Source organism: Orcinus orca, chromosome 18, assembly GCF_937001465.1.
Source record: "Orcinus orca chromosome 18, mOrcOrc1.1, whole genome shotgun sequence".
Lineage (NCBI taxonomy): Eukaryota > Metazoa > Chordata > Mammalia > Artiodactyla > Delphinidae > Orcinus > Orcinus orca.
Window position 1 is genome coordinate 65,031,833 of NC_064576.1, and position 26,593 is coordinate 65,058,425.

The 26,593-nt window shown below is 36.8% G+C and overlaps 1 protein-coding gene across 3 annotated transcripts in view; it reads right to left on the reverse strand.

Moving 5' to 3' along the window:
• UFM1 (ubiquitin fold modifier 1) overlaps positions 1–26,593 on the reverse strand; it is a 77,410-nt gene that overhangs the window by 34,743 nt on the left and 16,074 nt on the right. For all 3 annotated transcript variants that reach the window (XR_007473234.1, XR_007473233.1, XR_007473235.1), the window contains exon 8: positions 15,735–15,859. The gene's annotated coding sequence lies outside the window, so the exon portion shown is untranslated. The remainder of the gene's footprint in view (positions 1–15,734; positions 15,860–26,593) is intronic.

Here is a 26,593-nt window from a genome sequence, read left to right on the forward strand (position 1 = left end):
GAATGAGAGACTATTCCATCTTTACTTTAGTTGTTCACTTCAAGTTTATGTTTTTCTACTATATACTTTTTTTTATGACCTCGTACTTTGGAATTGACAGTGATTCCATGGACAGACAAAACAGAGCAGCTAATTTCGAGGCTTCATATTGGTAATCAGATGTTTAAGTGGATATCCATTAGCAGTTCACTTCCCTGCTGCCTTGCTTTTCTTATTCTTACATTTGAGGACAAAGTTCAGCTCTTGTAAATCACTCCAGTTGCCATTTTAAAAGACCCTAACAGAGTGAATGGTCCTGGAACATAAGCCCTGAGTATACAGTCTGAAACAAATGCCTGTGAAAACCTGCAGAAAGCCTGAGCAGAAAACCTGGGAGGCTCTAATCTGGAGTTATAAATCTCGACATTTTCTTTTTCCTTTCTCCACCAAACTGTTCAGCTCCAACTCAACGGTTTTCAGTTATTACTACTTATAATCGTATATCTGCAGGGGCCCCTCCCTCCTACAGTCACATTGAAACACCTTGTCTCACAGGTAAATGGGGCTGTGAAAATTGATGTTGCATTCATTTTAAGCTGCTTTTCATCTAAAATTATTCATACACTGAGAAAACTCATTCTGTTTACTAATCACTGACATGGAATTACTCATAATAAAAATAATTCTGAGTACTCAGAACATTTAACACCTTATTCAAAGCATTTCACACACTTAAGAAAAATATTTTTCATTAGAAAATAGAGAAAAACCTCACAAAAAGAATCTCATAATCCCACTACATTATTTTGTTATATAAGGAACCACTTTTTAAGTTTGGTGCTCATCCTTTCTGACTTTCTTTCCATTTCAAGATTTTAGCCAATTATCTTCAAAGTGTGCCTCAAGGTTGGCATGTAATTTGAAATTACTACATTGAAAACACTTCAAGGATGGAAGTCACAACTGAAAGGGTAAATGCTAGATTAATGTTGAGGAAAACCAAAGTGGCCTTCGGCAGCTAGGAACTTGCCAGGTCCTGTCAGCCACGCTTTGGTATTATGAGGAGCCTGGCACCCCTTAGCTGGTCCCTGGTGTTCTCCTGTTAAATGTCAACAATTTTCAGAACACCAACATCAGAGGAGGCCACTCTGTGACCATGTTGGATCAAGACAAAAATAAGACCACTCTGTAATTACGTATGAACACTTAAGAAAAAAATTTTCCAAGGTACAAAAATTCCTCTGTCTTCTCTGATATTACTAAATATAGCTTCTTTTTCTTTCTTTCTTTCTTTATTTTTTAAGCTGTACGTGGGCCTCCCACTGTTGTGGCCTCTCCCGGTGTGGAGCACAGGCTCTGGACACACAGGCTCAGCAGCCATGGCTCACGGGCCCAGCCGCTCCGCGGCATGTGGGATCCTCCCAGACCGGGGCATGAACCCGTGTCCCCTGCATCGGCAGGTGGACTCTCAACCACTGCGCCACCAGGGAAGCCCAACATAGCTTCTTTACTAGAATGAGTTTCTTCATTCTAGTCTACCCTCATTCAAGATAAGAGTTATTGAGATACCCAGTTAAAGAATTATCTCTGTTTTCTGACAATGCCTGATACAGAGTGAAGCCTTGCTTCCTTAAATCCTCCATAAAGCCACCTAACCAAAGCCCAGATCCTCCACTGAGTAAGTCCTTCTTAATACCCTGTTACTGTGATGTCTTGCGTTTCGCCTGTACTGTGTATTTTCTGTCATTGCTATTAGCAGTCAACCCAATTCACTCGACTACACGTGTGTTTCTGGTGGCCTTTGGTCAGAGAGCACTGACATTTCAGAGAAGAATGCCAAATAGATTCTAGACCTGTTGTTCAAATTTTGTATGCTATTTATAGGCACTGAAATGTTCTGAGAATTTACAGTGTCTAGCTTAATTCTAGGTGGTGAGGATCCTGCAGTGAAAGTGAAAACGTTCTAGCTCTTATGGTCTTTATACAGTATTGTGTTTGACAGTCATGTTTTAAAGACGTTAAATGTTTCCTCAAAATATGGAGGAAAATCCATTTGTATGTAACAAGTTTTTCTTCCATATACTTGTGTGTAATTTTCTCCGTGTAGCTCTGTTCTTAGGCTTTCTTAACAAAGAAATGTACATTAGGAAAAAAATTATCCTACAACATACACATGGTTGTACAGAGAAGTTATAAGCCAGATGTGCTTTAAAGAAAGTAACTGTATGTGTTCTGTATGACAATGCACTGATGTGCTTATTTTTATATGTAGAACTGTGTCACTGCTTTTGCTGTTCAAAAAGAGATTTTCTTGTAAATTCTCTAAGGTTTTCATCATCTAAGCATCTAAGTATCAAACATTGGTAAGTCTTGGTAATTTGGTCATCTTCAGTACCTGAACTCTGCAGCCTTTTAGATATGGATTGATTTTTTTAAAAGATATTTACTGTTCTCCAATGTTGTAATTTTTATTGTCCTTCAAATTATATAAGAGACTTCTTAGGAGTATAAACTAGGCCTATTGCTTTACGGAGTGAATAGGGTTTAGTGCTCTCATGTTAGCAATTTGTTCACTGTTTTCATCATTGATAAATGAAAAACAGATTACCTAGAAGTACACTAGGTACTTTTCCATAGCATGGTGACAGTGCCATATTTCAATATATAATTTTATCTAAGGATAATATAGTGTTAAAAATTATGGAACAACAATGTTACGTATCATTTCGGAAGCATGCTCTTTAACCAAGATAGATTAGTGGAAAAAAATGTAATTAATAACCCAAAGACCCTTTCTCCCTGCCCCAATTTGTTTGTTTATTTCCAAGTCACACCACCAGGTGATATTTGGGTCATTGGAGTCTCACTGGAATATAGTTGTCCTGAATTTACAGAGCGGGGCTGATAAAATGGATGTTCTGTTGAACACCTTTCACCATGTAATCTATTAATTTTGTCCAGTCTATCAACATTTTACCTTATGATTATACCAAATGTAAAGAAGTACACCTCGGTTAGGAACGTGGAGTCTGTCAAACAGAAAACAAGCAGCTGGTGTGCAACACACGTTGATCTTTCACAAAATAGCTTTGGTCTGACTCAGAACAGGATAGGATTTTCAAACCATTTTCCTTTAAACATTCTATTTAGAATTTGGTGTACTTCTAGGTAGCCCGTTCTTCATTTACCAACGATAAAAACAGTGAACAAATTAATTGCTAACATGAAAGCGCTATAATCTCTCATAATTATACTGATTTTAAAAGTCCCTGTGGGTGGACTGTTATTAAGTATTGGCACAATTTGTTCCTGAGTAGGTGGCAGTGCTGTGCCTGATGTATCAGGAAGTAAGACTAGATCCAAACTAATGCAAGAAGCATTTTCTTTATCAAAATGTATGTAAACATTTAGGAAAATGAGCTGCATTTTCAGACTTGCTCTTAGGCTAAAAATCAGAACTTCTCAGCCCATGCAGGAATAAAGCCTTTTATGATCTTGCGTCTGTCTAACTCCACTGATTCTCAATTTTCACACGATGTTGTAGCTGTCTTCCCTGACCACTTTCCCAGGCTTCAGGATTATTAGTATTTTTCTTCTTAGCCAGGACAGCTTCCTCCCCGGTTCTCCCCATCTTGAAAGAGGTTATCCTACTTACGTTTCCACATTCTGGTCCAGTATCATCTCTCCTAGGAAGCCTTCCTGAATCTCTTAGGTGCCCTGCTCTGTGTTCCCATAGCACACTGTGGATATTACCATCTTAATAATCATCAAACCGTTTTGAGTACTTGCTTCCCTGCCTGCTTCCCCAGTTGGATTGTAAGAAACTTAAGTGCAAGAACATGATATCATTCATATTTATATTCCTGCCTTCTCAATGATTTAAATGAATGATTTAATTAGTGAATCTAAATGAATGAATGAATCTATATTAACAAATGATTTACTTCATTAATCTAAATAACCCAGCTACAAACCTTTTTAAAATAAAATAGCTGTATAGCACCTTCCTAACTTTAATAGATCTAAACATGTATATTGATATACTTGTTTTTTGTTTTTCTGTTGAAGCTAGGATAGGAGCAGATTTCTACATCCATGTTCCTGGCTGCTTTATTCACCATAGACAAGAGGTAGAAACAACCCAAATCTCTATTAACAGGTGACTGGACACACTAAATGTGATCTATATATACAATGGAATGATTCAGCCTTTAACAAGGAAATTCTGAATATACTACAATAGAGATAAACCTTGAAAATGTTATGTAAGTGAAATAAGCCAGACACAAAAGGACAAATACTATATGATTCTGTTTCTATCTGGAGTAGTCAAATTCACAGAGACAGAAGGTAGCATAGTGGTTACCAGGGGCTGGGGGGAGGGATGACTGAGAAGTTAGTGTTTAATGGGGACAGAGTGTCAATTTGCGATGATGAAAAAATTCTAAAGATGGATAGCAATGATGGTTGCACAACAATATGAATGTACTTAATGCCACTGAATGGTACTCTTAAAAATGGTAAATTTTAAATTTATGTGTATTTTACTACAATTTTTAGAAAACAAATAGTATTATAACATGTTATACACACAGTCTCTAGGTGATAGAGATGTACATGCATTAGAACATTCTTGGCTGGGTGAAGTTAGAATGGAGCCTAGAAACATCACCCTCATGGAGGCCCTCCATTCATTCTAGGAAAACTTGCCTCTTTCGGCCACAGAAGGTGAGGGAGACTGAGACAAAAGGCCTGGGTAACTCCTTAATTTACCTGGAACTCAAGGATCTCATGACAAAAAAACCCTTGTTCTTAGCCTATGATTAAGACACAGACTTTTAAAATGGGAATAAGATGCTGAAAGACAATGGAGCTCTTGGCCATAAAGAAGTCTGGCAGGACAGGTCAGACAGAAAACAGGAATCAATATTGGCAGAAGCAATGCCTGCAGGTACAATGAAATTTACGCTGTACTTGGTGATCTCTGTTCCCTTCCCAAAGTATCTTTGTGGCCTGAGAAGCAGAGGGCTGTGGTATAAAGGGAAAAATGAAAATGTCACAAGAGGGTCAACCACTCTCTGAGAATCAACCTACATGAACTGGTCAGGGAAAGTGAGAGGAGCTCTCCTACCAAAAGGAGACAGAGATGAGCAGCAGAAGTCAATGTCCTGATGGTACAAAGTAGGTCCATGTTGGTGGCAGTGGCCAGAGGCATTAGGAATGGAAACCAGCCCAGCCAGCAATACAGAGGGCCCAAGGGCAGCGGAGATATGATGATCAAGAATGTCAAGGGCAATGGATTCCACGATGCAGGAATTGGAGAGCTGCTGGCTACAGCCCAGATTATGTATAAGAATAAAGAAAATTTTGGTCATCTCTTAGTTAAGTGTGGGGGAGCTCAGAGCATTGAGGTACGGGGTATTGCTATAAATGTGAGCTATCTGAACTCATCGCTGTGTAAAATCAGACGTCATGAGGGTTTTACATAGCACAGATATATTTGAAATATTAAGGTTAGAACTTCAGTTTCCATAAACTGTGATTTCATATAAATACTAATAGCCTTTTCTTTTATTCTCTGATTAACACTTAAAATGTTAACTATTTCAGTCCCACCCACCCTGAATCTTAAGACCTAAGAACCTCACACAGAGCCCTAGGAATTAAGATTATGCGACAATTATAGAAACTGTATCTCGTATTTTCAACCACAGACATTGAAACATCTATGAATTACCATCCTCATCTATTTTGGAACTAATTTTACTTTGAATTAAATGGGTATGTCAATATAAATCCAGCAAAGAATTAGGAAAAAAGGCTTTCTTCCATATAACAGGCTTTAGGTATAGCCCCCCAGAGGATGTATTTCATTCTACCCCACAAAATTAAAAGCAAGTGGAAATAAAGAGATTCCTACAATAAACAATCCTTTAAATATCTCCAAATATATTCCATTAAAACAATGCGCAAGGGAGAAAAATATTAACCCTTTATATCCACAAGACGAAGAAACCGTAATCTGTTTTCACTCAGGATAAACTCAGCAGGGCAATGCCCGGGTTGTTCAAAGGCAGGAAGAGAGAAGAAAAAAGACAAAACATATAGTCAGGGCAGGAAAAGAAAGAATTTAGAGTTGAAAACATGAATAGGAAGAGTAGATACCTCTAGGGTGGCTATTCAACAACTTATTTTCTTGGAATTGTGCTTTATGATTGATCAGTCTGAAGATAGACACCTGGTCCAAAGTGGATCAAACAGATGCTTTCTTCCCAGACTGAAATATGGACCAGAAAATGGAGACTATTAGTCACTGAAGCCAAGTCTAGTGAATGATCATATTCAAGGACAAAAACGTCTGCTATTCCTATGATTAAATCCCTATAGCAGTACTGATTCTTTCCCTACCCAGTTCTTTGTTATTCAGCCTTTTCTGTTTCTTTGAGATCTTCAGTACCTTTCAAATACATTCCTTTTCTCTTCCTCTTCCTCCCTCTCCTCACTTAAGATTGCTTAAATGGATTTCTGTAGTTTGCATCCAAAAGAACCTTAATAAATATAGTAGTCATAGCATAAGACCCTTGAAATGTGGAGCATATCGGTAAAACTTTTCAATAAGCACTAACAGGGCGAGAAGAGTCAAGAATTTCTTCCAAGAGTCAAGAAGAGTGTGATATATTAGGATAAAAGAGTGCATCAAGAACCAGAAGCCAGCCTAAAGCTCAGACTAGCAGGGCCTGAAAGCTGTAGAAATCTCCCCCTTGATCAGTGTCTTTGTGCCTAACTCAACTGTTCAACCTTTATTATACCCAAGTTCAAAACAGCATTCAGGCGTTGCTGAGCTAGTAATCTCTAAACCTCAATGGACTCGATAACTATCATAATAGTCAGATATTTCTTCTGGTTCATTTTTTAAAAGTTGGGGGGAGATGCTTTACTAGTGAGAGACCTTTCTGATTAAATCACCTGCCATTCAAACTGATTATAGAAGTAGAACCAGAGAGAAATAATTCCTACTCAAATATTACTCATAAAAAATTAGGAAAGCGAGCAATAAAATCTTAGGCACTGAGAAATAGTCAAGAGCAATTCCTGTTGAAATAAATTTGAGCCACCAGTGTTAGTAGCTCTTGTATTCACACAAGAAAGTCACAGGAGCTACAAGACACAATAGATTGTATCCCTGGAATGGGGAAACTGTGTCTTGAAATATCACTCACTGAAAATGAAACCAGAAATGAAGAAATTTCAAATTTGTTGAACATTCAAGTATAGTATTCACATGAATTCCATGAAAGGTTTTCTCTATCCCCGCTTTCCAAATGAAGAAACCCTCAGAGAAGTTAACTAACTTACCTAGGGATACCAGGCTAGTAAGTGATGCGGTTGGGATTCGACCAGATCTGTTCCAACCTAAATCCTATGCTATTCACATGGGCTGCAAGAGTTTAGTCATCATCAGCATAGTAACCAAAGCTAAATGTTGATTTGTACATATTTAGAGGATGAGACTAAAATACTTCCCATGTGTCTATTTTGGAAATAAGTCACATCCCCAGAAATATGGGACTGGAATGTAAATGAGATTTTTAAAAAGCTATAATATAAATATACCATGAATTTTTTTGATACAGTATCATAAAAAAGTAGTTTAAAAGAGAGACTAGGAGAAAAATCAGTATTTAGGATAAGCCAGCATTTCTGATTCTAGTGGTTAGAACTGCATATAAAATTACTTAATGCTAATATTGCCTCAAATGTATGGAGTTTAAAGGGAAAATGATAATTTCCAAGTAACTGGAACTAAGGGGATAGGAAGCCTATATATAGATGAACGTCAAGGTTCAATGGTGTTTTGAGTTGCTGTGGGTAAAACTGAGGGAGAAGGAATAGATTTTGTTCCTATTTGAACGTTCTCTACATTGTTGAACAGAGACTTCCAAATGACTGGCAGTCAATAGTAAAAGTTTGTTAAATGAATGCAAGTGGACTTCTAATCATTATTTTAATTGCACTTCAACAATATGAAGTCTTCAGGAAGTAGCAATAACTTCTACCTTGGGACACACTCAGGCTTTATATTGAGCTACTGCGTCTTCTACAATATGAGTCTCTGTTTTCAAAGGCCCCTACAGTCACCGTGTTTTCTCAACTGGACATTTTTTCTAAGGCAAGGGGCACAAAGTAAAAACGTTCTTGACTGAAAGGTACTTTATTTTCTTTTTCAAGTTTTTCTAAGCACTGATTTATATTGAGAGCACTTTTGATTGATCATGCAAAAAAGCAACGGGGTGGATGAAGATTATTCTCAAGTCAGTTCAGGGTTCTTATATGAATCAGTGTTGTGGTAACCAAGTCATTTTCATTTAAGTATTTAAAGCTACATTTCCACCTTGTTGTGAACTGTAAAAAAATCTTATGTTTCATAATTTAAATGTCATTAAATATAAACAACAGAATGTATGTTCATACATACATTTTAATTAATACATAAAACTGTACACTAGTGTATAGTTGAAAGTACAACACTGATAAAATATAGCTGTACACATGTTTGTTTAAAATTTAAAAAAACTGTCTACACTAAATTAATTCTTCATCCCAATGCCAGGTCATTGAAATAAAAGAGCTTCCCCAGTGCTAAACATCCTGCAACAAGCACAAAAATATTTCAAATTACCTACCAGCCTTGAACACATAATTGAGTAGTCACATTTATAAAGCTGAAAAAAAACCTTTTCTTATGTGATATTCATGGATCATCTTTGGGACTCTGTGAAAAAAGAAACCCCTCCTTATGCCCACGCTTGTAATACACTAAGTACTCATGGCTTTCTACACAGTGATTCAATCAGGCTCCTTCCATCTTGGGCTCCTTCCTCATTTGAGGGCCTCACTTTCAGCCAGGAGACAGGGGGAATAAATGGGTATAGAAAGCAAAACCCTTCTTAAATACTTTGGACTGGAATAGAAAGGCTTTGCTTCTCACAGTGCATTGGAAAGAACAAAAAATATGAGCTCACCTACATGCAAAGGAGGCTGAGAAATATAATCCCCGCATGGGCAGCTACTTCCCTGCAACAATTCTGTACCATAGAAGTGGGGCAGGCATCTCTCATGAATAGCTATCTCTGCCCTAATTGTCAACCTCTAATCTTATACCTAGCTAAATTAGCATTAAAGAATGAGGGTAAAATAGAGAATTTTTCAGGCAACAAAAACTAAGTTTATCCTTAAGCCATACAGGAGGGACTTCTGCAAAATGTACCCTAGTAGGAAAGAAAATGATTTCAGATGGAAGATCTAAGATGCAGAAAGGAGTGAACAACAATAAAATTAATACACATTTGGGAAAATCTAAGTATATACTGATTGTATATATAACTCTAATAATATCTACTTCGCAATGCAAAAAACTGAGGTGAAATAAAATATTGCATCTCATCTATTAAAATAAAAACTAACAAGGATGAATTTCTAAAGCATTTCGTGAAAGAAACACAGATACAAAAGATTATGGGATTCCACTTATATTATATTCTAAAAAAGCCAAATTATAGTGGCAGAAAGTACATCAGTAGTTTCTAGTGGCCAGGACTGGCAGAAGGAGAGTGACTACAAAGACACACAAGGAACTCTGGGATGAGGAAAATGGTCTATTTCTTGACAGGAATATGAGTTACATGACTGTATTGTGAAATACTGATTCTTCTCATTATGTCATATAGTCTTACTTCTTAACTTTACATTTTTTTTTTATAAGGCGGACTGTTCCTGGTGTGATAGAAGTACATGGTACTCATTATCCCAGTAATTATTATAATGATAGATAACTTGTATTGGTTGGTATTATGCAAAAAAGTTTATATGCATTCTTTTATACAATCTTCACAATAGTTTGGTGTTTTCATCCATATTTTGTATGTAAGGGAAGTGGGGCTGAGGAAGATTAGGTAATCTTTCCTGTAATTTCTACCAATGAAGGTTTGAGGGTATTCTCTTGGACCTGCAAATATTCAGATGATTGATAACACAAGCGATAGTTTCAGCACATACAAACCTGGGACCTAGGTGATTATACACGATGAGTCTCTAATTTTAGGTAGCAAAGCACAGCTATTACTGCATTGTTTTTCATTTCAAGTTTGCAATTTTCCAAGGCCATATAAAGAAAAGCATAGCTTCTAGATTCTTACTAAATAAACAAATGTTCAAATATCCTAGTAGAGAATACTGGCCAAAGGATACTCCAGAAAGGCTCAAGTAATGATAAGATTTAAGTGAGTGAGATTTTAATGACAGTTTATTTTTATTTGACTGTCTTAAGAATAAATCATTCAAGCCATAGTAAACTAGTTGACCATGGTTATTTGATTTTACTGCCCAGAAATAATATGTAGCCCTAGTAACTGCTGAAAAAAGTCTTATATTTATATTCTGAAACATTCAGAAATATCAGCTAAGGATCTATTAGGTACTACTTCTATAGAGTGGTAAAAAAAAAAAATTTCTAATCAGGTTCTCTTGGTGCTTTTACCAAAGAACTTCTCATAACCAGGGTGACTAATGCTGTTTCTAACAGGAAATTGTGTGGGAACAATAGAATATGCTGAAGTGGATCTCTTAGTCACCATCAAAAGAGTGACTTAGCTACTCTGAAGTCAGAGAAAAGAAAAGTAGCTTCCAGATTGAAAAAAAAAAAAAAGACTTAGAAAATCTAGTATACTAGAATCTAGTACATGATACTATGAAATCTTGCCAGTGAGCCAAAAAAAACACCCCCAAAACATGTATGGCCTAAGCAATTTTGGAGGACTCCTGTTAAGCTGATGGGTTTCTGCAATAAGAAAAGATGACTAAAAGAAGACATTACCTTCCTCAAATAAGTTTTCGTTTTTTCTTTTACTTTTTAAAAGAAATTATTTATTTTTTATTCAGGTATAATTGATTTACAATTTTATACTAGTTTCAGGTGTACAACAAAGTAATTAAAAACTTTTATAGATTATATCCCATTTAAAGTTATTATAAAATATTGGTTATATTCCCTGTGCTGTACAATATATCTTTGCAGCTTACTTATTTTATGCATAGTAGTTTGTACCTCTTCTTCCTCAAATATTTTGTATTCTAACACTGAGCATGTTTGATGAAAAGGGGTAAAGCACGCATTCTATAAAATATTTGTCCTGTCAATTATATTTATTTTACACCTCTCCGTGTTACAAGAAAGAGAAAATGCTGCCCAGGCTGAGATTAGGGGAAGGATATCTAACCAAAAATAAACAGAAGTTTTCAGTGTTATTTTAATATAAATCCTCAAAGCATTTAAAATTTTACTTTGGTTCACTGAATAGCTATTAAAGAGTAGAAAGATCACTTATGATTATGAACTAAGCCAGTTTACAGAGTTCATGGCATGACTCTATATCTAGCTGACTCATTGCTGAGTTTGCCATGATGTTTGTTCATTTCCCCTATTTGATGCATTTGCTCACTTGCTTCTCCTCCCACCAATGAGGAATAAGTTTTTAAAAAGTGTCCCTTAATTGCTGAGAAGCTTCATAGGTGAAAAAAATGATAATTCAGGAAAGAAAGTACTAAATAAAAATCATCATATATGTTTACAGTTTAAATCATTCATATGAAATTATTGAACAAAATTACTTTAGGGAGAGATGGTATGGATCTATTCTAATTACTCTGCATCAATATCTAAAAAAAAGACCCTCCCACAAGGAGTTTTATCACACATAATAGTTTATGTTCATTGCATATTTAATATGTGCCAATGTGCTAAGCACTTTATATAGGCATTATCTCATTTAATTTTCAGAGTAATCCAATAAGATTCATAGGACAATTTGCCCAGAATTACAGTTTAATATGATAGAAAGAAAACAAAGCCATTTAAGTCATTTGCATGCAAAGACACATGCACAGGCTAAAAAATTAGGGTGAGGAGAAGATTAAAAGAACAGAGTAAAATTAGAGGGATTGTATTATGTCCAGGAGATGAGAATCCAACAGTTTGTTACATAGAGGAGGAAGAGCACACTACTTTTCAGAGAGTCAGTAACTGCAGACTATATTATTCTCAGGTATCGGACACAAGAATTACAAAATGTCAGCCTCATTGGCAAAGGCAGAATTTCATTCCTGAGGTGTTTTGACCTACTGATCAGGGATACCAAGACCCGTCAACTCGTCAGTTGGTGAATTGTTGGACTAGTTTCACTTCATAATATAAAATTAACTCAATGAGCACAAACTAATTCACAGTTTTATGATAAGATAAAACTCTCATTTCATTTGGGGTAAACTGAAGAACTTTCTCTCTCTGTAAAAAAGAGTAGATGGCTAAGGCCAGTCTCAGTTTAAATAAATTTACTAGAATCAGGGAGATTACTCTAGACCTATGGAGACCAGTAAATCTTTTCTTCAACTTCTTTAACTGAAATCTCTGCCCACCTCTCTGTCTTCTACCTTTATTTTCCCCCCACTGGGATCCTTAAAGTGTCACCCAAGGAAGCACAGTTCAGAAATCCAACCAAAAATTTGCTGTTTATGTGCATAATTGAGAGCAGCTCCTCTTTTGGGTTTCTTCTCACTGGAATTTTTTTTTCTTAGCTACTAGATGTTCTGACAGTCCCAATTTCCATCATCTGACTTGATTTCTGCCTGAGTTCTAGCTTCCAAACGCATCAAGTTTGCAGAATTCTCTCGGGGAAAACCCGTATAAAAGAGATCATATATGCAAAGATAAATGGTTCAACTTGTCAGTTCTTTTTATTTTGTGGTCAATCATTGACCAATCTGATTTGTATGGATGTGTGGGTATGTGTGCTAAATTTTGTGAATATGGTAAATTGGACTTTAATTTTATACCGCATGAAATATATAATTTAAAATTGTGTGCTATTTTATACTATTGATACACGGAGACAGCATCAACTAGAAAAAAATAAAAATTGATTATACCTTTAGGTGTTGCAGAAAAAATATAAAGGTTGGAGGCAATAAAGTGTCTCCTACTTCTGGAGTTTTCAAAAGTAGCTGTATGATTTTTGGGAAATCACTTAATCTGTTTTTCAAATACTCTTCTACTGTAAAGGATTACAACTTTTCTGCTCTAGCACTACTGCTTGCATAGACATAATTCAGTTACTCATTCAAAAATATTTTCTGAATGCCTACTATATATGCCACACATTGTGTAAGCACCAGAAATAAAACAATGAACAAAATGCTGATATTTTCATTCAGCATGGAACTAAATTTAACTTTCAATCTTAAATTCAATATGGGGGAACATAAATTGATATACATTTTGAAAAGGAATCATGCAGTATGTCTCAAGGACCCTTTTTAAAAAATATATATTTTTGACAGCACAATGCTATTTTGGGAGGCTAAGAAACTGATGAAAATGCATTAAAAATGTATTAATAATAGTAAGGACAAGAAATAACTCACATTTTCATAATAGAGTTATGATTAGTAAAGAATGTTATGACTATATGACAGTAAAGTGCAGTTATTAAAAAGATTATTTACAAGAGATGTTTGATGATGTGGGGAAATGCTTATGATATAACAATGATTAGGAAAAAGCAAGATGGTTTACAGAGTTTGTCCTCAGAGATGCATAATAACGGGTACAGAAAACGAAATGTACACTAGAATGTTCATAGTACTTGTATTTCCTAATATTTCCCCCCTCTCTTTTTCCTACTCCATTATTTAAGGAGTACTGGTGGTGATTAATATTAGAATGTAATCTTTAGGGTATAACATATCAAGGCAGCTGATAGAACTAAAAAAAGCAAGTATGACTCAGATAAGGATGTTGTGACTGGTAGGACTTGTATCATCCCTTTTTGGGAAGGATGTAGTTTTCTTTAATCTTATAAGGACTAGTCGTGTCATGGTGTCATTGCTATTTTTACTGTTTGGCAGTTCAATATGGATAACAGTTGGTTTATGAATGTCGAGAAGACAAAGGGGTACACTGTTCCACATATGGTCGTGGCTACTCAGCTCCTGTTTTCTTTGTATTGCAAGGATCTGGGAGCCTGTAAACAACAATTCCAAGATTCCCTAGGCAGCTGGATTGTGATTAGGTTCTATCAACAGAGGTCACAGCTAAGGGATTAAAATATGAAGGAAAGTGTCATGTTATACTGTTCCCTGTGGAGAAGTAGCAGGCAAACGCAAGTGACTGAGAGCATCAGAAAACTCCATCCATTTCAGTATGTACAATCACTGCTACTCAGATGCAGGAATGATGTAACAGCATCAGCAGTTACAGTCAATAACTTCCTGATCTCTGGGTGACACCTTCTCCCTTTTGGACTCTCAGTCCTTCCAACATATTACTTTCTAATTCCTATGTTCCATCTCTATTTCCTTTACTTATGTTCCATCACCTTTGTTGCCAGTTCCCAGAATTAATCCCTGAGGTATCTAGAGTGAATTCTGTCTTCCTGACTGAACACCGACTGATATTTACACCTTCTGACTATAAGAGAGGATGGAGGAGTGTGCTGCGGAGGGAGGGATTGGAGAAGGGAAAGAATTAAAGCACTGACTGCAGTATTCGTCAGAAGAGCAAACTTTGTACAGCAGAATATCTCGATGAGCCATCTGGTTGTAGAATGATAGCCTTAAGCACACAGCAGGGTCTCACTAAGAAGGAGACCACATAAATAAATTCACGAGCATAGTAATGAATACAGGTATTTTGGTATTTTGCTAGTATCCAGAGATGGAGTCTGTAAGGAAGCCAAGAATCTAGAGCAGGGTTACATGGGCAAGACAGTTCTGAAAAAATGGTGGAAATCCAGGACCCAAAAAGGCAAATAAGTGAGAAAGTCTTCATGGTGAGAATGACAAATGGACAGAAGTGACAAATGGACAAAAGGCAGAATTGTTCTGTGTTCCTAATATTACATATGCCTAATATTCATTGCTAAATTCTTTCTTGCTGTACAGTAATGTAACATCATTGCCCCAGATATATGACATGATCTTCCACCATTCCCACAATCCACATTTTCCAGTAAATCTATTACACATAAATACCTAGTGTTTTGGAAAAGGCAAGGAATCAGGGTTACTTTCCACAATTGGGTTGATAGTTGGAGAAAAAACATCAGCCTCAAAAGAGGCATAATGTGAAAGGGATTATGTATTCCAAGGAAGCAGGAAACCAGAAAAAGAGGTAACTAGAACAACCGTAAGCACCACTAGAAAACCCAGAGTATAGTTGAAATGCTAGGTTTCCCATTGTGTCAGGGGAATGGAGATTCAAGCTAACTTGATTTGAATCGTAATTAATAAATATTAGGAAGTGCTGATGCTTAGGTCACACTTTTAAATAATTATTTGAAGAAAGAACAAATTTAAACTCTTTCCTGCTTCATAAATGATGAAAGTGGCAATTAGTCCTGGCAATATTTATGAACTGCCCTACATATTCCTAGGTATGGGCTGCACATACTGATTTCCTTCCAAAGAACACAGCATGGAGAGGTGAATAGAAGAGTAACTTAGTAGTGGAAAAACTTGCTAAATATTATTTCAGCCAGGTGATCAAAGTCAACATTAACAGTGATAAGTCATCCTGATATTATATAACCTATAGATGATGTGATAAAAATGGGATTTTATATCTGTTGTCTTCCCCTACAAAAACACACAACCACAGTGTAATTATGATGAAAACATCAATTAAAAGACATTCTACAAAATACCTGACCAGTACTCCTCAGAAGTGTCAAGGGCATCCGAAACACGGAAAGTCTATGAAATGATCACAGCCAAGAGGTGTCTAAGGACCCAGGATAACTAAATGTAATGTGGGGTCCTGGGTAGGATCCTGGAACAGAAAAAGGACATCAAGTAAAAACTAAGAAAATCTAAATAAACTATATACTTTAGTTAATCATAATGTATCAATATTGGTTCATTAATTGTGGCATATTCTACCATAGTAATATGAGATGACAATAATGGGGGAAAGTGGATATGGGGTGTATGGGAGCTCTAAGAACTATCTTCTCAACTTTTCTGTAAATATACAGCTATTTTAAAATGTAAGATAATTTTTTAAAATATATGGACTGCGTTATTCCACAGAAAAGCAGAGTGGGCGCTTGAATGTATTGTCCTGGTAAAGGAGGGGGCCTCTCTTTAGGGAGATTCTGTGTGCTGGAAACTTTCTTTGAAGCACCACAGCCGTCTAAATGAGAAATTAGAGGCTTTAAAATTAAATTATTTAATTCCAAAAGTTTAGTGCAAAAAAAGTTGTTGCATATCAATATGAAAATTAATTAAATGTGGATACCCTCTTCGTGCGTGTGTGCATGAGTGTGCGTGTTTGTGTGTGTATGGTGTGTGCACATTTCATTTGATTTTGACTTTAAATAAGTCACCTCTCAAATCTCAAACAAATCACAGTGGACTGAACGAATCCATTTCTTCTCAAATTCTGCTGTTTCTAATGCCACTTGAAAAATATGTACCATTCACCCAAACTCGAATTTTTGTATTTTCTTTCAGGTAAGAGACTAGGTAGAGACTAGATAAAGGCATATAAAATTAATATGACTGTATAAATGTGTTATATTAACTTTATATTAATTAATCTATGTATACACATATATTTAAAACATTTCTCCTATCTTATTTTTATTAAGCTTTCTTCATACAGTTTGAGTAGTGAAAGTGCTGTCTCAAATGTGACTGTTTAGATCAATTAGTAAATTAGATATATTGGATATTCTGCGGTTTTATCCAAAGAAAGTGTGGTCACCTAGTATTGTACATATTCATGAGGTCCCTTCTTTTAAAGCATTGGAACCATGATAGAATCATTAAAGGTAAAACTTCTTATTAAGTGGCTTCATGAATTTCTTGCTGTGAAAATTTAAATAACTAAAGCATAGTGAGATGACAAGTGAACTAATAGCTAGTAAATGACCAGCCTCAAAGACACAGAAGAACATTGGGGATGCTCAAGAAATCATGTCTCCTTCAGAGAAGCTGAGAGTTCTAATGCTGAATTTTGAGCCCCAATCTTGGCTAAATTATTCATAATTTCTATGGTTGGTCTCAAAGGATGGCAATTCTAACTACAAGATGTAAATTCTTCTAACACTCTAGAATTGTAGACCTATTCATCCTTGATAGACCCTCCAAATGGTATTTATTCAGTTATTGAAAGTAAGTGAATCTTGATCTAAAATCTTGCATGGGATTGACAGTACATGCATTTTACAACTGATTAATGATGTACTGTTCTTTATTAACAAGAAAACACTGTAAGACTTTTCATAGCACTCAGAAAAATAATTTCGGATTTTAACTCTACAGGCAGACCCTTTGAACTGACTAGTCTTTTACATTAGCAGAACTGTTGTTAGTGTTTCTTCAAAGATTATATCTAAACAATTCTCCGGGACATCCTGTGATTTGCATTGCTACATTCAGTGAAATCATGAGACCACGTAGGAAGAGGAGGAAGAATTTCATTGAGTTATGATCCAGGATTACAGTCTCTTTTTTATGAGGGGAAACTCTTATTTGATATTTGTGTTGTGTATTGGTTACACTATTTTAAAAGATATTGCTTATTTTTTCAAGGATTCATAAGAGAAATTTCTCATTAAATTAACTGCTACAAAAGTTTTTTTCTCAACATAAGGATATATGTATGGACCAGTTTTATATTAAACATTGATTGAATATATATTTTAATTAGAAAAAGGGAATTCAGTTATTCAATACTTTTTCTTTATTCTTAGATACCAGGAAACTCAAAATTTAGATTTAATACTAGACTGACAACTCATTTCAGGTTTCAAATAATATCTAATTTGTTCTTCCTTCAAATTAAGTTGACTGTCTTTTATCATTATGGTATTGTTTTATACCTTAATTAATTTTATGTACATTTAAATGCCTTCTATAGACAGAATGTTGATTAAACATTATTCAAGTGACTGAAGTACATTGGATAAAGATGTCATTTGCTGATTATTGACCTTGAAAAAACATTAATAAGAAAAAGGCAGAGGTCATTGGGATTTAGTTTTGTCTGAAACTGAAAGGAATATAAATCTTAAAACAACATAATTAAGTTCCTAATATAGAAACACATAGGATTGTTTTGGTTTAAAAAAATAAAAATTTAAATAAAATATAAGATTCTTATGTAGGAGGAGAAAAAAGGAACTGACAAATTCTGACATATTTTTCAACTAATTGTTTGACCCTGGTTTTGCCAGCTATTCTATTGGGGGTCTCAGTTCCCCAGCTCCAAAATGAAGGGTTTGGACTAGATGATTACTGATGATTTCTCCACCAGAAAAATTCTCTAACTCCATGACACTACGTATTTCTGTAACTCCATGATACAACAAACTTCTACAATTCCAATACATAGCAAAATTCTGTAACTCCAAGATGTAAAGTAAGTCCATAACTCATGATACAACAAACTAAAACTCCATGACAATTCTGGGTATCATCTGTTAATTTTAATCTTTGGCATTTTGATGGATGAAATAGCATCTTATACTATATTTCACACATACATTGTATACTTATATTATTTTGCATCTCTGATTTCTAGGGAGTTCGAAAATGTTTTAAAACACGTAAGCCATTTAAATTTTATTCCTCAGTGAGTACTTCTTTTCTCATTGAATTGCAAAGGCCCTTACATATTAATATTGACACTATACCTGCTGTACCTACTAACGACAACTTTTTTTCCCTGCTTGACAGAAATTCCTGGAGCTCATACTAAGATGAGAAGCAACTGCTCCAAATTAATTACCAAAATTTGGGTTGATTTGATCACAAGAAGTTGAACAAATTTTGATCTCTTTCTATGTGCCAAGTGTCACACTGAGTACAGAGTGAGAACACATAGACCCTGTGCTCCAGTCACACTCAGGACACAGGGGGATGCAGGTACATAAACAACTAATTAAGAAATGGTGCTGAGGCTTGAGACATTTACATGCTGTGTGGCTTCCCTGGGGAAGTGAGAGCAACCGGTATTGTTACTGAATTCCCTTCCAAACCTTATTTTGCTCTGAAGAAAGGCTCACATACACACTACACAGACATCACACAGATAGACATAACACACACACACACACACACACACACACACCCTCTCTTCATATAGTCTTTTTACAGATGTCTGCAGAAAAGGCAGCGTGGTAGGTGAAGATGGAAACAGAGGACAAAGCAGGTCTGTTAGAGTCATTACTTCCCGCAAGCAGCCCCTTTGGAATTCGTGTTCCGGAGACACTGTTCACGCAAATAAAGCTCTTTGCTTCCCAAGCTCTCTCTGGCCCCCCGCCATGCTAATTACAGAGGAACACAGGCCAGGCTCAGCTGTGAGATAATCATTCCACGTCCCACTGACTTCCTTGGAATTTCCACAGAAGTGAACCAAGGGCACAGCTCGGCTAGTTGGCAGATTAAAAAATAACAATGAAACTTGTTTCACATAAAATGATAAAATGGAGCTGTCTCTGTCAAAATAAGAGACACTTAAAATACTTTCTAGGATTATAAAAAAATAACCATTGTGTTCCGAACATAAGCAACATTTGTCCCTGGAAAAGGGAGAGACACCTTCTCTTCTGACATTTTCTGGCCTTTTCAAAGGTACCCTAATTTACACAGGAAATAGAATATATTCATAAAGTGACTTTCATAAGTGACACAGGTAATCAAAAGCAATACTGGAACTGAATCCAGGTATTAGGACTCTTGGCCTACTGCTCATCTCATGCACAACGTTGCCTTCCCATTTAAGTATATGAAATATAGGCTTGATTTGCCCAAGAAAATCCACTCATCCAAGAAAAGGTATATGGGCCATATGGGGGTATATTAGGTAGATGCAGGAAGAAGGCGAGTGAAAGGCAGGGGATTCAGTGTGGCCTGGAGGGGACAGTCCACAGCAGGCCTTGGCACAGATAGTGATGTCCTAGTTCAGGCAGGCCTTTGTCATCATCATCACCACCGTCAGCATCATCACTATATCATCATCACCGACACACTGCCACAGCCTCCCTACAACTTACTGTTGTGAACTCATTCTCTTCAGATCATCCTCACACAGATGCCAAGGTGACATCTGTAAAACTCTTACCTGACTGGCTCACCCCTTAATTAAAACCTACTACCTATATGATTAAGTTTAAGCTAACTAACATGGCTCCTCTGTGGTCTGTCTCTGCCTACTCTCCAGCCCCCCTTTCCATTGCCCCTGGTTTGAACTTGTTGCTCTAGGTTTAGTTCATCCTTTTAGGAGGTCTCCTCTATCCCCTTTAGCTGGGTTAAGTGCCCATCTTTGGAGCTCCTATATATTACTCCCATACTATACTTAAATTTTATTAATATTTTCTAAAAATCAAAGTCTTATTTTTGTGTTTGACTATAATAGGTGCTGGGACGTGTTAGGAAAATCCACTGAATTTGGTAGTTAAGAGCATCAGACTCTGAGACCACATCTCTGGGTTTGAAACACAGTCCTGACACTTGTTAATTGTATGACTTTGTACAAGTTACTTAACCTCTCCGTTCCTCAGTTTTTATGTCTATAAAATGGGACTAATAAAAGTCTATAGTGTTTGGGGGAGGGTTAAATGAAAAAGTGCTTTATATATATATAAAGCACTTAAAAGAGTCGCTGGCAAATCCATGCCATATAAGCTATAGAAGTATTTGCTGTCATGATTGCGATTAAAGGCACATATAACACGTACCTGATCTCAAGGAGCATTAAAAGAACTACTAGAAAGACAAAGAATATATATAACAAAAAAGGAGAACTAATAATTGTATTCAAACTACATTAGCATTAAACATACAGACTAGTAGATAAGAAATCTTTCTGCATTTCAGAAAAGGGGTAAACCATCTCAGGTCCAAGGCAGTTGGACATCAAAAAATTCTTGGGGGTAATAGGGCTGGAGGGATGAGCAAGATTCAGGGTCTGTGCTCTCAGTCGGGCTTGATGGGCATATGGCACAGAGCAGTTCTCTGTCTTCTGTTGTGTGCAGCCGTCCATACATCATGGCACTGCAGACTGCTAACAACCCCAGCTCTGGGCGCTTATTGCCAGTAGCACCCCCATTGTGACAACCATAAATGCTGTACACATTTCCAATCATCTCCTAGGAGAGTGGTACTGTACCTGGTTAAAAACCTTGCAGGTGGAGAAGAGTAAACATGGACATTCCAGGCAAGAATAGCATGATCAAAAGAATGACTATAAGAATGCTCAAAAAGGGTTACGGGGCAGGGTGTAGGGCGAGGTGTAGCAGAGATATAATTCTGATAAAGACACCAGGGACCAGAATGTGAAGAAACGATGCTTGATTGAAAAGTGAGATTTCTCACGCTCTCTTCTTATGTCTCAGTTGCTGGAACTGAGTGGAAGGAATATAAGCTTTAGAATCAAAGAACCATAGGTTTGCATTCTACTTCTACCATTTACTTGGTGTATGAGTCATTTCATCTCTCTCATCATCCATAAAAGAAATATATGAATGGATCAATGTGAAGAATTAAGAGGTACATTAATTAAAGCTCTTAGCAAAGTGTCTGGAACATATGACGTGTACCAAAAATGTGAGTTCGCTTTTTGAAGTTCCTCTGTCTGCCACCATTTCAGGTTAATAACTTGCACCTGGATAACTTTCCACTTCATTTTATTTTTAACTTTAAACACACCCAATTATCAAGTTTAGAGATTGGGAAAGGATGTATTCTGCTCAGAGTGTCTGCAACAAATTATAGTTTCAAGGCTCAACGGTACATTCCTAGGGGGTGCTGCACTTAAGGGGGGCCACTTGAGAGTGGTTTATTTAGAACTCTCATAACAAAGCATCAGAGAGAGGCAATTATCCTGCACCTTGAATCTGGTAAGAGGAAGAAGACGATTACTTTGGCAGGCAGAATGAATGTTCTTTTTTATATATGGCCTATCATATATTTTTTTTCAATTTCACTGAAAAGAAAACCTTTAGAGGCAGATTTTTAAAACCTATTTTGAGGTCTCTTCAACAAGCAGAAATGTACCTATAATTGGCTCTGCGGCTTCCATTTCCTATTTAATATGAAGCCTCTACCTTAACTGCATCTCCCTGCTTATTGTTTGTTCTTTTAGGGGATGCTTTGGGTGCCCACACTGTTTTGTATCAAATGGGTAGTTGAATGATGGGTACAGCTTTTTGCATCTTTGTAAGCAGTGTAGACGATGGAAAGCAATCTGGCTACTGAAAAGAAAAACAAAAAACAACTCTTCATTTGTTTGAATGATACGATTGTATCCAGTAAAACGACCAAGGTAAGAAGTCTCAGAAACATAACTTTCCAGCCACTGTCAGAAACTCAAGCTTTTGACTGTTTAGAGACTAAGGTGTCTGAATTACTGGCTGGAAATTCCGTGCCTTTCAGCTGCCTACCTTTAGGATTTTGCTCTGCTCTTTGTGTTTCCAGGGGAGGACATAAAGAAAAGAGAAACTAGGGACTGGGCAACAGATTGTTGGGAGAGGCTAAATTGAAATTTGGGAATTAATAAGGCCTTTAATTTTCCCTTCTATTTAATCCAATTCATTCAACTGAGTTGTTTAAAATTATGGAGCTTTGTTCATAAATTTCTGATTGGATTTGTGAATTGTATTCACAAATGCAAAGGTTATTTTTAGGACACATTTTTTTGTTATTCGTGTACTTCATCTATAACGTTATCTAGGAAGAATGAGATAGGCTGTTACAAGTTGAATTGTGCCTCCCTGCAAAAACAAAGGTATGTCAGAATCCTAACCTCTAGTACTTCAGAAGGTGATCTTATTCAGAAATTGAGACTGTCATACAGAGCGAAGTAAGTCAGAAAGAGAAAAACAAATATTGTATATTAACGCATATATGTGGAATCTAGAAAAATGGTATAATTGTATTTGCAAAACAGAAATAGAGACACAGACACAGAGAACAAATGTATGGACACCAAGAGGGGAAAGGGAGGTGGTGGGATGAATTGGGAGATTGGGATGGACATATATATACCATTGATACTATGTATAAAATAGATAACTAATGAGAAACCACTGTATAGCTCAGGGAACTCTACTCAGTGCTTTGTGGTGACCTAAATGGGAAGGAAATCCAAAAAAGAGTGGATATATGTATACGTATAGCTGATTCACTTTGCTGTACAGTAGAAACTAACACAACATTGTAAAGCAACTCCACTCCACTAAAAATCAGTTAAAAAGAAAGAAATTGGGTCACTGTAGATGTAATGAGTTAAGATGAAATCATTAGAGTGGGTCTTAATCCATTATGACTGATATAAAAAGGAAAAATCTAACCTAAGGGACAGATACACATAGAGAATAGAAATTGTGAAGAGGAAAGCCGAGGAAAGAGGCCCAGAGCAGATCTTTCCTTCACAGTCATCACAAGGAACCAACCCTGCTGACACCTTGATTTTCAGGCTCCAGAATCGTGAGATGATAACTTTTTATTGTATAAGCCACTCAGTTTCTGGTACTTCGTTAGCAGCAGCCTTAGGAAACTAATACATAGGTTTACACTTTATTTTTTAACATCTTTATTGGAGTATAATTGCTTTACAATAGTGTGTTAGTTTCTGCTTTATAACAAAGTGAATAAGCTATACATACACATATATCCCCACATCTCCTCCCTCTTGCGTCTCCCTCCCTCCCACCCTCCCTATCCCACCCCTCTAGGTGGTCACAGAGCATGGAGCTGATCTCCCTGTGCTATGCAGCTGCTTCCCACTAGCTATTTTACATTTGGTAGTGCATATATGTCCATGCCACTCTCTCTTTGTCCCAGCTTACCCTTTCGCCTCCCCGTGTCCTCAAGTCCATTCTCTAGTAGATCTGCATCTTTATTCCCGTTTGCCCCTAGGTTCTTCGTGACTTTTTTTTTTTTTTTTTTTTTAGATTTCATATATATGTGTTAGCATACGGTATTTGTTTTTCTCTTTCTCACTTCCTTCACTCTGTATGACAGGGTCTAGGTCCATCCACCTCACTACAAATAACTCAATTTCATTTCTTTTTATGGCTGAGTAATATTCCATTGCATATATGTACCACATCTTCTTTATCCATTCATGTGTTAATGGACACTTAGGTTGCTTCCATGTCCTGGCTATTGTAAATAGAGCTGCAATGAACACTGGGGTGCATGTGTCTTTTTGAATTATGGTTTTCTCAGGGTATATGCCCAGTAGTGGGATTGCTGGGTCATATGGTAGTTCTATTTTTAGTTTTTTAAGGAACCTCCATACTGTTCTCCATAGTGGCTGTTATCAATTTACATTCCCACAACAGTGCAAGAGGATTCCCTTTTCTCCATACCCTCTCCAGCATTTATTGTAATATTTGCAAATGAAGCAACTGACAGAGGATTAATCTCCAAAATTTACAAGCAGTTCAAAAAAACAAAAAACAACCCAATCCAAAAATCGGCAGGTTTACACTTTAAAATTGTTATTTCTTTCTTTAGACATCATATTGTTTCATTGACATTAACTGTGTTACTCTAGATATTTATTATAAGAACAATTTCAGTTGAAAGATCAGAAAGAAGACACTTATTATACTTATAGTTTATTTTCAGTGAAGTTTCTAAAAAGCAAAATTATGTGCCAACACCTGTATCTGTCCTTACTGATACCACCCTGTACTATATTCAACCTATTTAAGCATCTTCCTGATGTGGTTTTTTAGTTCCCACCAGGAAGCATTGAACAAATGGGTTTTGGACTTCAGATTTCCTCCTGCTTCTTGGCTGGGACAGCAGTTGTGTCAAATTAAATTTCAGATTTCTGAACACACCCTGAGACATACCTACATCAATTTATCCATGTCTCTCTTGACAAATCATACCCCAAAATACCCACCATACCTTGACTAATTGTGAGTAGGAAGAAGTGATGGAGTTTGTCAGGCCTTAAACAAGGAATGAGAACATCCAGTGAGACCTATTGGATGATTGTGGGAATACTTGGAAACCGTGGCCCACACACCCTGCTCTCCAAGCCTCGGTGCAGGGACCTTAACTCTGAAAAGCAGTGAGTAGTACCTGCTTTTTTTATGTACGCTTGGTAAATAAATGCCCGAATAAAGGAATGAAAGAATTACATAGAGATAGACATGAAGCAGCATGAAGAAGTATGGATGCCACTGTAGAGTCTTCTATTCATATCACCCTCCTTTCTTACTGGCTTTAAGATATACAGGAGGGTTAGAGAGAGGTCAGGATGAATAATGAAGAAGAAAGTGGAGAAAGAGGCCAAAGAAGGCAGCACAGTGGGAGGTACCAGCTTTCTGGGCTTTGAACTAGACTAACTTCCCAGGCCCCCAATCAGCTGTGGAGTGCTTCCTGGGGCGTCCTAGGAAGGAACTGAGTTACATATACCATTGCTTCCAATTAGTTGTGTAACCTCAGAAAAATCACGAAATCTCTTTGAACATTCCAGCTTCTTAATCTAAAGTTTGTGAAAAAATAGTCTTGATCTCATAGACTATAATGAGGGTTAAATAAGAAGGTAAGGACTTCCCTGGTGGTGCAGCAGTTAAGAATCCACCTGCCATAAGACAGGAATAAAGACACAGACCTACTAGAGAATGGACTTGAGGATATGGGGAGGGGGAAGGGTAAGCTGTGACAAAGCGAGAGAGTGTCATGGACATATATACACTACCAAACGTAAAATAGATAGCTAGTGGGAAGCAGCTGCATAGCACAGGGAGATCAGCTCGGTGCTTTGTGACCACCTACAGGGGTAGGATAGGGAGGGTGGGAGGGAGGGAGACGCAAGAGGGAAGAGATATGGGAACATACGTATAACTGATTCACTTTGTTATAAAGCAGAAACTAACACACCATTGTAAAGCAATTATACTCCAATAAAGATGTAAAAAAAAAAAAAAAAAGGAATCCACCTGCCAATGCAGGGGACATGGGTTCGAGCCCTGGTCCAGGAAGATCTCACATGCCACGGAGCAACTAAGCCTATGTGCCACAACTACCGAGCCCGCGCACCACAACTTCTGAAGCCTGCGTGCCTAGAGCCTGTGCTCCACAATGAGAAGCCACTGCAATGAGAAGCCTGTGCACCGCAACAAAGAGTAGCCCCTGTTCACTGCAACTAGAGAAAGCCCACGCACAGCAATGAAGTCCGAACGCAGCCAAAAATAAATAAATAAATTTATATATATATAAAAAAGAATGTAAAACATAAAACACAGTGCCTGATACAAAGCAAAAGCTCAATAAATATCAGTTGTCCATGTGTGCTATCTTTTTCAGGAAGAAAGAAGTTAATAGAGATTATTCCTTTCTACGACTAGGTTTAAGGCTCTAAGTGCAAGGTGTATCCCTCCCACATACCAAAAATAATAATAATAATTTACTTATTCAACAAATATTTTTCAGCATCTTCTAACACTATGCAAAAACTGAAAATGTTGAGTAAAACAGTCTAGCAAGTAAAGAAGATGTCATACATATACACAATGGAATATTAGGCAGCCAT